The 13,293-nt window shown below is 59.0% G+C and overlaps 1 long non-coding RNA gene across 2 annotated transcripts in view; it reads left to right on the top strand.

Annotated features, from left to right (window-relative positions):
• Positions 1-13,293, top strand: part of LOC106510452 — a 113,566-nt gene that overhangs the window by 14,777 nt on the left and 85,496 nt on the right. The gene's annotated exons all lie outside the window — the stretch shown is intronic.

The following is a 13,293-nucleotide window of genomic DNA, read 5'->3' on the forward strand; positions in this document are numbered from 1 at the left end:
GGAAACACGTGGGCATCCACCTCGGGGAGGAGCCACTTTGGCTCCAGATATAGTCGGCCGCGGCGCACCTGCTGGTTCAAGCACTGAGATAACTGGGCCCTAAATGCCACTCCAGCCCAGAAAGGAACCCTTTCTGCGGCTTATTTATACTAACATGTGACACAGGTTTTTTGGAACAAGACTTGGCAGGGCAGGGATGCTGAGAGCGCACAAGATCACAGGGGTTAATGGCGTGTTAAAGGGGAGACGGAGTTGCATTAAAATAAAGGAGAAAAAGCATGAACAGGAGGAGGCAGACTCGTCTCCTATCAGACATTTGCCAGGAACTGATGAGCTCACGTGACTGCGGTCTGGACGGAAACCCATCCAACGTCAGCTCTCCTCCCTGTGCTTGCTCGGCCGGAAAGCGTCCAGTGTGGGCTGCTCTGGCCCAAGGGCTTGGTGTTGTCCTGGCTTCTCAGTCCACCCCCAAAGCACACCTGCGTCGCCCCATTCAGGCGTGTGTCTGCAAGCGACAGACCCAGGCTCCCCAAGCCCAACCTTGTTCCCCCACGTGTTGTGTGACCATGAAAGGCGACGTGCAGAGGGAGTTTCGGGCGAGAGCAGACGGGGCGGGGTGGAGGGAAGATGCCCGGAGTGGGCGTTGGGGTCGCGCTGGGTCCCGGGAAGGCGGAGCGGAATCCACGGAGGATCCGGTCAGGCCCTCGTGCCTCTTCCCTGAAGAGCAGCGTCTCGCAGGCTAAGATGTCTCCTCCTCCCCTGGCGTGGAAAGTGCATCGGGCTGGCTTGGCCGGTGTAACTCAGCTGTGGGGCCTTTCCTCCACCGGGCAGCGGCGGGTGCCGAATCCGTATCTGATCTGGAAGAGAATCCACATCTCAGGGGCCACAATAGGCATCTCCGCTCAAGCACGAGTGTGTGTGTGTGTGTGTGTGTGTGTGTGTGTGTGTGTGAGAGAGAGAGAGAGAGAGAGAGAGAGAGTGCGCCTGGCTGCCAGCCGACACCGGCACACGTGCTTGCGAGGGAGGCTGGCGGCGCTCGGGGGCAGCCCCAGGAGGCGATCGAGCTGTTAAGAGGCCCCAGGAAGGGCCACACTCCCGGCCGTCTGCAGCCCAAGGGACACCCTTGAGGCCTGCTTCTTCTCAGGGCCCACAGGGAGAAGGCCCTGGATGGATCTGCCCACCTCGGGGATGCAGGCCAAGCAGGCCTTTCCCTTGGCCCTCGGCCTCCCTGCATTACCGGGCAGAACCCACCTGGCCTGGGGCTCCACGTCCCTCCCGCTGGTCGCGTAGCCCTGCCCCGTGCCTCAGCCTCCCCATCTGCAGGAAGCAGATAGCAGCAGGCTCACGGCCTAGGTGGCCTCGAAGGGCACAGGAGAGGATGCAGGCAGGCGGTGAGGCCTGGGCTCCTGGGGGCTGTTCTGAGCCTCCCCCGTCTGCAGGAGCCCTTCCCAGGTTCTCTGGCCCGACTCTCGATGCCCCGGCAAACCCAAATCCACCCCCTTCTAGTCTCCCTCGAGCAGCCCTGACCACCTGGGCCCCTCAGAGCCGAGGCCTCTAAATATACCCACCCCCATCCCGGGGAAGCCGCTTCCCTGTGCTCCAGCACCAACACCCGCCCGTTACGGAAGCCAAAGGCCGGACATCACTGTGCCTGCCTTCCCGGGGGGCTCGGCCCTGGGAGCCTCTGTGCACCTCTGCCGGCTCTCTGCTCCCACCGTCCTGCTGCCAAAATGTCCACAGAGGGAGATGGGAGGGAGTCAGAGAGATGACTCGGGGAGCAGGCTGACCGTCGGGGGACGCAGGGAGCCCTGTCCTCCCACAGCCGAGGGGCCCTTGCCCTCGTTCTTAGCCCTGCAGCCATGTTTCCTGCTGCCCCTGCGAAAAACAGCCGCGAGGGACACTAAAACAGAAAAGCCGTGGAGAGGGCAGAGGAGGCTGAGGAAGGGAAACAGGAGTCTGAAAATATCTAAGTTCAGTTCATTAATTATCAAGTCGGAGAAAATAAGGAAAGTTACAGCTCGGAGCCTTGCACAGGGGTCGAGGTGACAGCCCTCGCTGTGGGGCTGAGCCTGTCCGCTGGCCGCGCTCCGTCCCAGGGCTGCCGGAGCAAGTGGCCGCTGAGCGGGGGGCTGATGACAACAGAAAGGCGTTGTTGTCCTGGAGGCCAGAGTCCGGACTTGAGGTGTCGGTGGCTGCGCTTCCTCTGAAGGCTCTGGTCGAAGGTCCTCCTGCCTCTTCCAGCTCCGAGCGGCCCCCGTAATCCTTGGTTTGCAGAGGCACCACTTCCCGCGTCTGCTTCTGCCTTCCCGCTGAGTGTGTCCGTAGCTCTGTGCGTCCACATCTCCCACCGGCCTTGGAGTTCAGGACCCACCAGGTCATCCAGGATGATCTCATCCTGAGATCCCCAACTTGATTGCATCTTCAGAGGCCCCGTTTCCCACCACGGCCACAGGCACCAGGGTTAGGACAGGGGACAAGGGGACACAAGGAGACTCTATGGTGCTCTCACACAGGTACCAGGGGTTAGGGCGGGGACACAAGAAGCCCACCAGGGAGCTCTCATGTGTACTCACTCAATCCTCAAACAGCCCTCTTCGGTGGTTGCTGCTGTTTCCATTAGACGATGAGGAGGAGAGGCTCAGAGAGGCTAAGTCCTTAACCCCAGATCGCACAGCCTCTTAACATACAGACACAGGGCTTGAACCCAAGCAGCACGCTCCGAAGAGGTTGGGGCTGTCATGGATAATGCCGCTATGCTCCTCCGTGTGCCGGGCTTTGTGCAGACGTATGTTCTCTTGGGGGCGATAGCTAGGAGTGGGTATTACTGGGTCATAGGTTCATCTATTTTTAACTTGGCAAATAAGCCATCCTATTTTCTCAGCAATGTGTGAGAGTTCTTGCTCCTCGTATGTTGGCCAGCACTTGGAACTGTCAGTCTTTTAACCCTTGTCATCCTCGTGGCTGCTCGGGGATTTGATACTATGGATGTGCTTTGCATAAAATGAGGGCACAAAATGAGATGCAAAGTCTACACTTTAAGGAGAGGGTAAACAGAGAGAGAAAAAGAAACAGGAATCCGAGACAATCAGATCAGGCTTCCTAGCCGGCAGGAGGGCTGCCCAAACACCGAGTTATGTCAGAGTTTCACCAGCAAAGAAAGGAGCCGCGAGAGGAGACAGCTGAAGGAAGAAGACACCCACGGGAAGCCCAGACCTCTCCATCCCTGTGCTCTGTGAGTTCTCGCAGGTTTGGAGGCCTACCTGCCCATTCCTGCCACATCTTGGTCCCAGAGAGGGTCCCTCACCTTCAGAAGAACCTGCAGCCTCGGAGAGTCTGAGAAACAGGCCAGCTGGCCTCGCTGCACGTCCGGGGCCCTCAGCTACCCCGGGTGGTCCTGGCTCTCATCCTGCCCGCTTACCCACTCCCCCATAAGCCATGTGCACGGGGGTCCTTGTACCAGGACTGCTTCCGGGGAGAGCTGAAGTAAGCCGGGACCCGCCGACTGCGAGAGGACGGCATGTTTGAGAAAAAATCCACCACATACCGTCATATTCAGGCAAAGCTCGTGGTAAGGGCAAAGGAGCACATACACCTCTTGGCATCCACCAGCCACGCAGCCTCCGGTGGGGCGGCCACCAGCCCTCCAAACACGGTGACGCATTTCGCAGCCAAGCATCCCAGTGCCCAGACACACCCTCTTACCCGTCGGGAGAAAGTGGTGGCCTTCTCCACTCTGTGTCACTGGAACTCCTAAAATACCACCTGAGTGGAGACCCCACCCAGTCTGGCCTGGTCCCCACGAGTCCCCACATTGCCCTCATCCGTGGCCAACTGGGCCTTCACGGCAGTGGTCACTGTCTGAAAATAGAACCCCCGCCCTCAGAATGGGAGAACCACAGGAAGCCGTTCAAACCACTTCCAGCGGCCATTCTGCCTCCAGGAAACCGCGCGAGGAGAAGCGGGGCTGCAGCTGGATTAATAGGCCCTTTGCCCGGGGCGTCGGTCGGAGGGAGCGGCCCTGCCTCGGCCGTTCTGGTACTTACGCCTCTGTCTCCTGCGGGAGGAGGGTGCGTCCTGGGGGCTGGGGGGCCAGGATCAAGTCGCAGTCCTTCAAACCCCGAGCCAGAACAGGCGTCAGCAAAATCCCACACATGGCGGGAAAGGCACTTCGGCCTCGTTAACCCCCTGCGCCAGCAAACGCGCCGCAGGGCAGCCTGCACCCCCGGCGGCCGCGGCAGAGCTCTCCTGGCCGGGATGACCTAACCCCCTCCGCTCCCGGGCCGCGTTGCCTGTGTTGTACTGAGTTGTGCGTGTCCTCGTCTGTGCAGGAGGAGCACGTCCCCGCGGACCTCGTCAGCCTGGTCTGTTCTGTTGTGTGTTTTTGTCTTGCGGCCCCGCGGCTCACCTCACACTGTGTAAAGTTCACGGGAGCCGTAGAAGAAAATCCCGGCTTTGTAAAAAGCCCGCCCTGTTCTTTATTTCACCAACCGCCCTAGGGTCAACCAGCTGGGATGGTCCCACCAGCCCGACACCCATCGGGGGCTGGATGAGCCGAGCCTGCCTCGAGACCGGCTCGAGCCTTCCAGATGGGACGCCGGATCCCAAGCCGGCACAGGACAGCACGGGCTTCGCCTCCCGCCACTGCTTCTCCTTGAATGAAATGCAGAGGGAGGAGCCTTTCACTGGTCAGAGCCACAGCCCCAGTTAGAGCCCGGGTCCTCGCCGTGGCTGCAGCCCACGATCCCGTGCGCACCCCTCTCCCCACGTCAGCAGCATGGCCTCCTGGGGGCACCAGCCATCCCCGCTCCCACTCACCTTTCTCTGCACTTGGCTCCAGTGTCCTCTCTGAGGTCCAGCCTCCTTTGGGCCACGGCTCCTAAAATTAGCACGCACGTTTGCACCTCCCTGCTCACCCTTCTCCATGCCCCCTCACTGGAGATCTGAGTGGCTCACGCCTCTTCCCCACTAAGAGGGGCTGAGGTTGAATGAGGTTGTTGGGTGGGCCCTGACCCCGTAGGACGGGCGTCCAGGGTGCGGACACACACAGAGGGACAACCCCAGGAGACACGGAGAAAAGATGCATCTACACCCGAGGAGAGAGGCCTCAGGAGGAACCAGCCCTGCCAACACCCTCATCTTGGACTCCAGCCTCCAGGGCTGCGAGAATAAACATCTGTGGTCAAACCCCTGTCTGTTACGCAGCCCGAGCGAAGCACCAGCATGTCAGTAAACACTCGCCACGGTCGGGAAGGAGGAATCGTGCGGGCTAGGACTTCCCACCACGGCGCGCGCGGGACGGCGCTCTGGACGCGCAGCCCTGCAGGGCGGCAGAAGCTCCCCACCTCCATCCTGCTGGCTCTTTTCCTGGCCCACGGGGTAAGCCCTGTGCCCGCTCTCTGAGGAAGAACAGTCCCAGAGATGCCGCGTCAGTGCGCCCGCAGGTGCTTTTCGGGCATCTGGTCCGAGTGGGGCCGCGGCACGTGGCACAGATGCTGAGCCCTCGTCAGCACGTCTTCCTCCGGTGGAAGCGGCAGCCCCCTCAGGGTCCACACTGGCCTGAGATCCTCCCACTCGGTGCAGTGTTTCTTGCTCTTTCCTCACGTTGCACGAGCAGCGAGCGCACCTGGACCAGGGAGCATCTCCGAGGGCCTCACGGCTCCTTGCCTGTGGCCCTTCCCATCGCAGGTCGCTGAGTAAGGAAACCAACCGAACTGGCTGCTTTCTAGATTTCAACCGCCAAGATGCTTCCAGGAAAAAAGCAGCTCAGGTCCCTGTCCTCCAGGACCTGATGTCCTGGGGCGAAGCTGGGAGACCAGGAAGAAACACATTAAACCACTCCTTAAATAAACATCGAAAGCAGCCGTGCCATCGAACAGATCAGCACAAGCAGAGCAAACATCACTCAGCAGGCTTTCCCAGGCCCCGCAGGACCTTCACCTACCAGTTGGTGAGGACGCGAGTTCGGGACCCTGGAGGTGTTAGGGACCCTGGGCTGGACAGAGAAAGGGGGAGATGAAAGCATTTACTGGAACCGGTGGCCAGTTCTGCGCCTCTGTGGCCGCGTCTCCTTGGGCCTCTCCGCTGGCTCAGCTGTTCGCGTTCCACGGCCTCCGTCCGTCCTGGTCCTTTTCCGGTGGGGCGCTTGTCGAGGAGGCGCTCCTCTGGGAAGGCCGCTCCGGTCTGTGCCCTCAGACGAGCGCTTTCACAGCGATGACCCTGGCTCTGATGCCCAGGCCCCAGGGCGCTGGGAGCAACGAGAGGCGCGGGGGCCGATCCTGGAGGCCTGTCCTGGGAGGCGGCCTGAGGCAGGTCCCCGGTCCCACCCTCCCCTCCACAGGCCCGTGTGCCGCAGGGACCCAGGGACAGGCCTGTTACTCCCAGGAATGCATGTCTGTGCCCTGACCAAGGCTTCAGTCATATCAGAGGTCCCACCCACGTTGTCCACAGGGCAGTGGGCGCTCGGGGACAAATTGAGCCTCTAGTAAAGGAGCAAAGTCTTCCTGGCAGAGCAGGCAGAGCTGGACGTGAAACCGTGTCGTCTCCATGCCTGGCCTTGTGTCTTTGCCTCGAGCTGTCCCAGCTTCAACTGCCCCTGGTGACATCCTTCCCAATGTAAGACTAAGCCCATTTTATTTGTACCATATGTCGCCGATGCTGGTATGTGGTATGGTTTGGGAAGGCCAAGTCTGCCCGGTGACTCGGGGTTTTAGGGACCCTTATCCGGCTGACCGCTCTCCACCCCCTTGTCTGTGTAGCCACAGGGGGCCTACAGGGTCAGCCGTGGCTGTCTCTCCCCAGATGTTTACAATCTCAGAGAGGCTGGAGCCAGAATCCAGAGTATTATTCTGAAGACGGCAGAATTAAGAAAGGCTTTTCATTGTTTCCCTAAGATGCTCGAGGCTTGAGTTCCCAGGCTTCTGGACGGAGGCTGGTTTACTGGGCCCTAGCTCCTGACAGAGCAAACAGCCCAGAGCCAGGAGTCCAGCTTCCTCCTGGCATCTCAGCAGGAAGTGGCCCTGGGGAGTCTTCCCAGGCATCCGGAGGCTGATGACAGAGGGGCGCTGCTAGACCTGGTTTAGGGCCCACAGACGGTCAGTCGGGCCGCCCATGGAAGGCAGCCGTAGGCCTGGCAGCAGCCGGGGTACAGGGCCTGGGGGTAGGGCTTCAGAGTCCCTGCGAGACAGCAGGACAGCGCTGATCTGCAGTTGGTCTCCCCAGGAGGCCAAGGCCCCAGTGAACGTCTCCGACTAGCCGGGCTCCCTTTTCAGTATAGCTTTGTTCCGTGTCCAGTAAGCAGGCTCACGCTGCTTTTCCATCAGCTGATCCTCTAAAAGCTGACACACACTCTCCGCTGCGTTTCCACTCTCCGCTGCGTTTCCGGCTCCTCCTCCTCCTTCGGACAGATGCTGCTTCTTGGAAAAAAGTGAAGAAAAAGCAGGGGCTTGGAGCCTGAGTGTTCACGGCAGTTGTGGTCATAGCTCCTTCCTGGGAGGTGCTTTCTTGAATCTTCCTTTTGGTAGGCAGTGACCCAGTGAACTGTCTAACGGTTTTGGGGGGGGGGGTCTCACTTCTACTTTGTCTAAATGTAATATTGTCATTCGTCTGTGGGATCCTAGGGGGCTGTGGTCCAACAGAAGAGACGTGCCCAAGAGTTCTCGCTGTGGGTTCAGGATCCGGTGTTGCTGTGGCTGCGACACAGCGGAGGCTTGGAGTCTGTCCCTGGCCATGGGTGTGGCTGCAGAGAGGGGAGGTGGACGTGGGGGGGGAGGCGGAACGGGAGTGGCGGGGGGAGAGGTGCCCAGCACACAGTGGGCCCTCAGGCTCTTCGCTGAGCGGATGAGCAACTCCTTTGACGGCTGCATCATCGCAGAGTTAGGTCAGATTCCCTGTGATTTAGGTGTAGTTACATTTGGGGAGTCAGTGGTTTTTTTTTGCTGATTTATAGATTTGTTTCCCGCAATTAATTAATTTAGATTTATGTTTCAGGAGGTGCAGTACACATTCCGCTGTGTTCCTTTTTTCTCCGAGAAAGGCATATCGTCGTATATTTTCTAAGTATTGGCTTTATCGCTTCGTATGAATGTCATTCCTGCTTGCTTTTTTAAAAACCTAAGCAGATATTCCTAAGAAAACAACCAGTTGCTCCCGAGCTAACTCCTGCACAGTCGTGGTACCGTCAAGGTGGCCGTCTTTTTGAGTGTCCTGTGTACACATGCAGAGAGCCGGCTGAAGAGAGAGAGGTTAATACACACGAGTAACGTTATCCACGCTATTTCAAAATTTAAAATGTACTTCTTGTGCTTGAATTTCATTGAAAAAATGTAAAATACGACCAGGGGACTTGCTGACCTAATTGTTCACCATTAAAGATGGTGATTCCCACGAGTCACTCTGAAGCTGGACACCAAGGCTGTAGGAGGGTGACCCCCAAGGCCGTGCCCTTAAGGGGGCGCTGCTTGACCTTCCCCTCTGGGAAGAGGAGGTGAGGCTGCAGCTTCCAGCGGCCGCACTGACTCCATGTATCTCGCAGGTCCTCTGATGCCGGCCCGGCGGCGTGCCCAGGCGCCCGGGCTCTGTGGTGCCCTGGTGTCGCGTTCCCGCCTGAGCCTTTCTGCTGCTTGGGGTGAGTCCTCTTCGGTGACAGCAGCAGCCCCGAGTGTGCCAATCCCCATCTGCGTGGATTTCATTTCATCACAGTCACTTTGCTGCAGCCTCTCCCTTTGGGATCCTTCTCAGCCCCCGTTCAGCGCCCCGTCGCCGAGGAATTCTCCAGGCCCCCAGTGGGGCTCATGGATGGAACGTTCAGGTTTTCCTGTTTTGTCCTCAAAAGTGCCTAGTTGTCGTCGTCATACGTGAAAGACAAAGCACCTTGACTTGATATTCTCTGTCCTGCGTCCTTTGGCTCAGAACTTTGGGGACGCGGCCCTGTCATCTGGCAGGAAGGGCAGAGATGCCTCAGCCCAGCCTGACTTCTCCCCTCCGGACGTTGCAGTCTTTTCTCCCTGGCGCCCAGGCGAGTGTTTGGTGATTCTGAATTTCTAGGGATGGAGGCGTCGTGGTCCAGAGCTTGCGGGTGCGTGGAGCCCTTCCCCGGGCACTTCCCGCCCCCTGCGGATCTGCTGCAGGCCACATCTCCAGATGAGCTGGGACTGTCCTCGCCCGCCCTCAGGGCCCGCCCGCCTCTGTCCTCGCCAGGCCTCCTCTCTTGGTCTGTTCCTTTCCGTCCGCTGCCGTCATCTCACGACCACCCTTGGTGAGATCTGTCCTGAGAGCCACTCCGTCCCCTGCTCTCTCAGAGCAGCCCTGGGAGCTGTGAAAGCCCCGTTTCCCCCCCTTTCCAACTCAGAAAACTTCCCAGGCCACGTGGCCAGATCTGAGCTTCCGCTCCGGCTTTCCGCTCCTGGTTTGTTCTGATGCCTGTGTTCTAAGGATAGGCCGCCTCCTGTTCAGCTTTTTCAGCTTGGATTCTGAAAACATACATATATGCCTGAGGTAGGCTTTCCAGTGCTATGTGACTGACGGACAGCAGTCTCCAGGTTTAAGGTGTCCCGCAGAAGGATCCACTCCCTTATGTACCTGTGACCTGGATGCCAGGGAATCAGGACTCCGTTCCAAAGGCCAGTCTCGCCCTGAGCCGGGAGCTCTCGCTGTCCACACCCGCATCACCATTCATTTTCATTCTCACGTCCGTAGCCAGACGCCTTTCCTGCCTTGGTCCTCCCTGGGACTGAGCCGCTGAGCGGCATGAGACCCAAGACCTGTCCCATCAGATTTGGGAGGTTTAATGGTGGGGAGGCTGCTGAGGAAAACATCTCACACGTATGCAGAAGTGGCTTAATTACAGAAAAGGAAGAGTTTTGTGTGTTCCTTTGCCGCTTACAAAGGTGGCACAGTCCCGAGCTAGGATCGTGGTTGTTGCTGGGGTTTCGACCCGAATCTCTGCTCTAAAAACGGACATTTCTCTCTCTCCTGGGTTAGAAATGCAGGACTCACCCAGGCAGTATGGACGGTTTCGCTCCCCGGCCTTCCTAAGGATTTCTGACAGGGCGACCGAGCCCGTGGCAGAAATGGCTGAAGCTGTGAGACACACTCGGTGCTAACCGCACTGACGGTTGTGCTGAGCCTCCACCACGCCAACCCAATCCTGCCCCAGGACCTTCGCACCTGCTGCTCCAGCACCTGAGACTCTTCCCTCAGTCAGGCTGGCTCATGCCCTCACTTCTCAGGCAGTGTTGTCTCAACAGAGGGAGCTTCTGCGACTGCTGCATGTGATAGAGCACACGCCCTCACAGGGGCACACACCACATGCACATGTGCACACATGTGTACAAGCAGACACCCCCCTCACAGGGACACATGTGTAAAAAGCACAGAAGCCCCCCTCGTGGGGACACACAACCACATGCACGTGTGCACACATGTGTACAAGCACACACCCCTCACAGGGACACACAACCACATGCACACATGTGTACAAGCATACACCCCCCTCACGGAGACACACAACCACAGGCACACGTGTACACATGTGTAAAAGTACAGAAACCCCCCTCACAGGGGCACACAACCGCCATGCATGTGTGTGCACATGTGTACAAGCAGACTCCCCCCCTCATGGGGACATATAACCACAAGCACGTGTTATAAGCACACACCCCCTCACGGGGACACACACCAACAGGCCTGTGTACTCACATGTGTACAGGCACACACGCCCCTCACAGGGACACACAACCACATATGCACGTGTGTACAAGCACACACGCCCCTCACGGGGACGCACAGCCACAGGCACAAGCACGCACATTGCTCTTCTCCCCCAGCCCCGTCACTTTCCATCACGCAGTTGTCATCTTTGCAGACACGGTGGAGGCCCCAGAGCCTCAGGGCTGCTGAGACGCTGCAGGCGCCCTGAGCCGTGGTCAAACACTCTAACCACCCATGCAGTGGATAAATGCATGGCACCGTGTGGGGACCATCTTGGCACCTGGACTGGTGTGTGTGTGTGACTCTGAGTCAGGCCTGGGGGCGGGCGTTCCAACCCCACTCCCTCGTCGCTGACTGTCTGACCTCCCACAGCCTTGGGTGCAAGCAGGGACCCTGGGGGGCTAGCGGGCTGTCCTGGGATCGGGAGATGGTGCCAAGTGGGGCTTGACGCAGGGTGGGGCACCCATGGGCTGCAGGTGGCTCACCCCCGCCATCTGACATGTGGTCACCTAAGTGTCCTGAACACGTCAGGCTCCAAGCCAAGGATGCTTGTGCCCTCGTGCCCCCCCCCCGGCCCCCACCGTAAACAGCGCTGCTCAGCAACCTTGGCGGAACTGGTGCGCGCGGCAGGCCTGGTTCTCAGCTCTTCGCCGTACCTCCCCCCCAGGGCTCAGAGCCACCAGTTCCCGCATTTGACAGCCCTGACTCCTGCCCTGAGAGAAAAGAGGTGGCAGTCGACATTTCTTCACCGCTCCGTAGCCTCGCCCAAGTTCTCCCTTTCCCGACGCCCTTCCGTGACGGGGCGTCGCTCAGATCCCAAGGCTGAGCTCCTGTCCCTGCAGAGTGGGGCCAGGGCCGGGGGCAGGGGCACCGCGGGCTGGCACCGTCCTGGAGTGCACTGGCCTGCCCTTCAGATGGGACAGGATGCAGGTGCCGCGGGCCTCAGGAATGGGGTTCAGGTAAAATATGAAAACTTTCAATAGAAACGCAGCCCATGCTGTAATTGAATTCAGGGCCAAAACCAATAATTTTTAGTACAGATGTGTCTCTTGTGATATTTGAATTTAGTTAAAAAATGAATAACTCTAGTATAAAATGTGTCCCGTGCAACTAAAAACTTACTTTCATTGTTGCCATGGATTGAGTAGCATCTTCCAAAAACTCACGGCCCCTGGAGCATCACAATGCATGGAGTCGGGGAGCTTCCTTGTGGGTCAAGGATCCAGCATTGTCACTGCTGTGGCACGGGTTCGATCCCTTTCCCAGGAACTTGGACATGCCTCAGGCACAGCCAAAAAAAAAAAAAGAATGTGTCCAGTCGGAACCAGGGTCTCGGCAGGGTCATCATGCTGGGTGAAGACACACAGACCCCCCGAGGGAAGACGGAGGCAGAGACTGGAGTGCCCGGTTCACCGCTGAAACTCCCAGGATGTCCAAGCCCGCAGAGGCCGGAAGACACGGAAATGCTTCCTTCCTTCCTCGCACAGCCTCGGAGGGAGCGTGGCTCTGCCACACCTGCTTTCCTACTCTGGCCTCAGAACAGCGACGGGGGACATCTGTGTTGTTTTCAGACCCCCCAGTTCGTGGCAGCCCTAGGAGACTCCTACAGCTGGTATTCTGAAATTGCCATTTAGCTGGACAATGTGTATTTTTATTTGCTGCATCTGGCACCTCTAGATCCTTCCCGGGGCCCCTCCAGAGTCGTGGGTCGGTGGCCGGGCTAGTATCCGGGATCTGCCCAGTGCTCCTATCCCTGGGACGTGAGCAGGGCGGCTGCAAGGTGCTCAGGGGGATGCTCCCCGCCCCCTGCCCCGAGCAGGCTCTCCCGGCCCGCCCCCGCCCCTCCTGGGCCTGCGCTCAGTTAGACTAGGGTGGAGGTGTCTGCTGTATCAGACCAACCACGGAGACTGCGGTGCCGGGGTTGCAAGTGGTGGAAGCCGCACCAGACCCCTCCCTCCTTAACTGCTACGAATCACTTTACGACCCCTTGAGACACTTAAATGGCCTGGAGAATTGACTGCACTCCCTCTGCCGGCACCCCCCAAGGTAAAATGACCCAAATAGAATTTCTTACAAACCTTAGCTTGTTGGGGGGGAGGGGGAGGCAGAGGGAGGGGGCAGTTGCCATTGGACTTGTCTGAGAACAATCGGATAAATAGAATGTCCCTGACACCCATGTCACGGGGTGAATCCGCGTCCCTCCACTGTTTCAGCAGCTTCGCCTTCCGGAACCATTTCCACTGTCTCCTCGGGGAGGGAAAGGCAGACTCCTCTTCAGCACGCGTGCACTGCTGCTCCGGGTGCCGAGAGACGCTCGGGCACTTCCAGGGCCTGCCAGGGACCGGGGACACTGCCTCCCCGAGCTTCGGGCAGCTGTCGGGAGGCGCGGTTGTGCAGGGCGCTGAGCTTCCCCGCAGTGGAGTAAACGCAGGCTGCGTCCGAGGGGGCGGGGCGTCCTCAGATCTAATTGCCTGAGGATTAGGGGACCACCCACCGTCCCCAGTCGCCCTCGTTGTTTGTAGGCCCTGGCATGGGGCTCTCCTGTCCTGGACTGCGCGCTCAAAAGGAGGACCGTGTTAGCCGGGT

Source organism: Sus scrofa, chromosome 6 (assembly GCF_000003025.6).
Source record: "Sus scrofa isolate TJ Tabasco breed Duroc chromosome 6, Sscrofa11.1, whole genome shotgun sequence".
NCBI lineage: Eukaryota > Metazoa > Chordata > Mammalia > Artiodactyla > Suidae > Sus > Sus scrofa.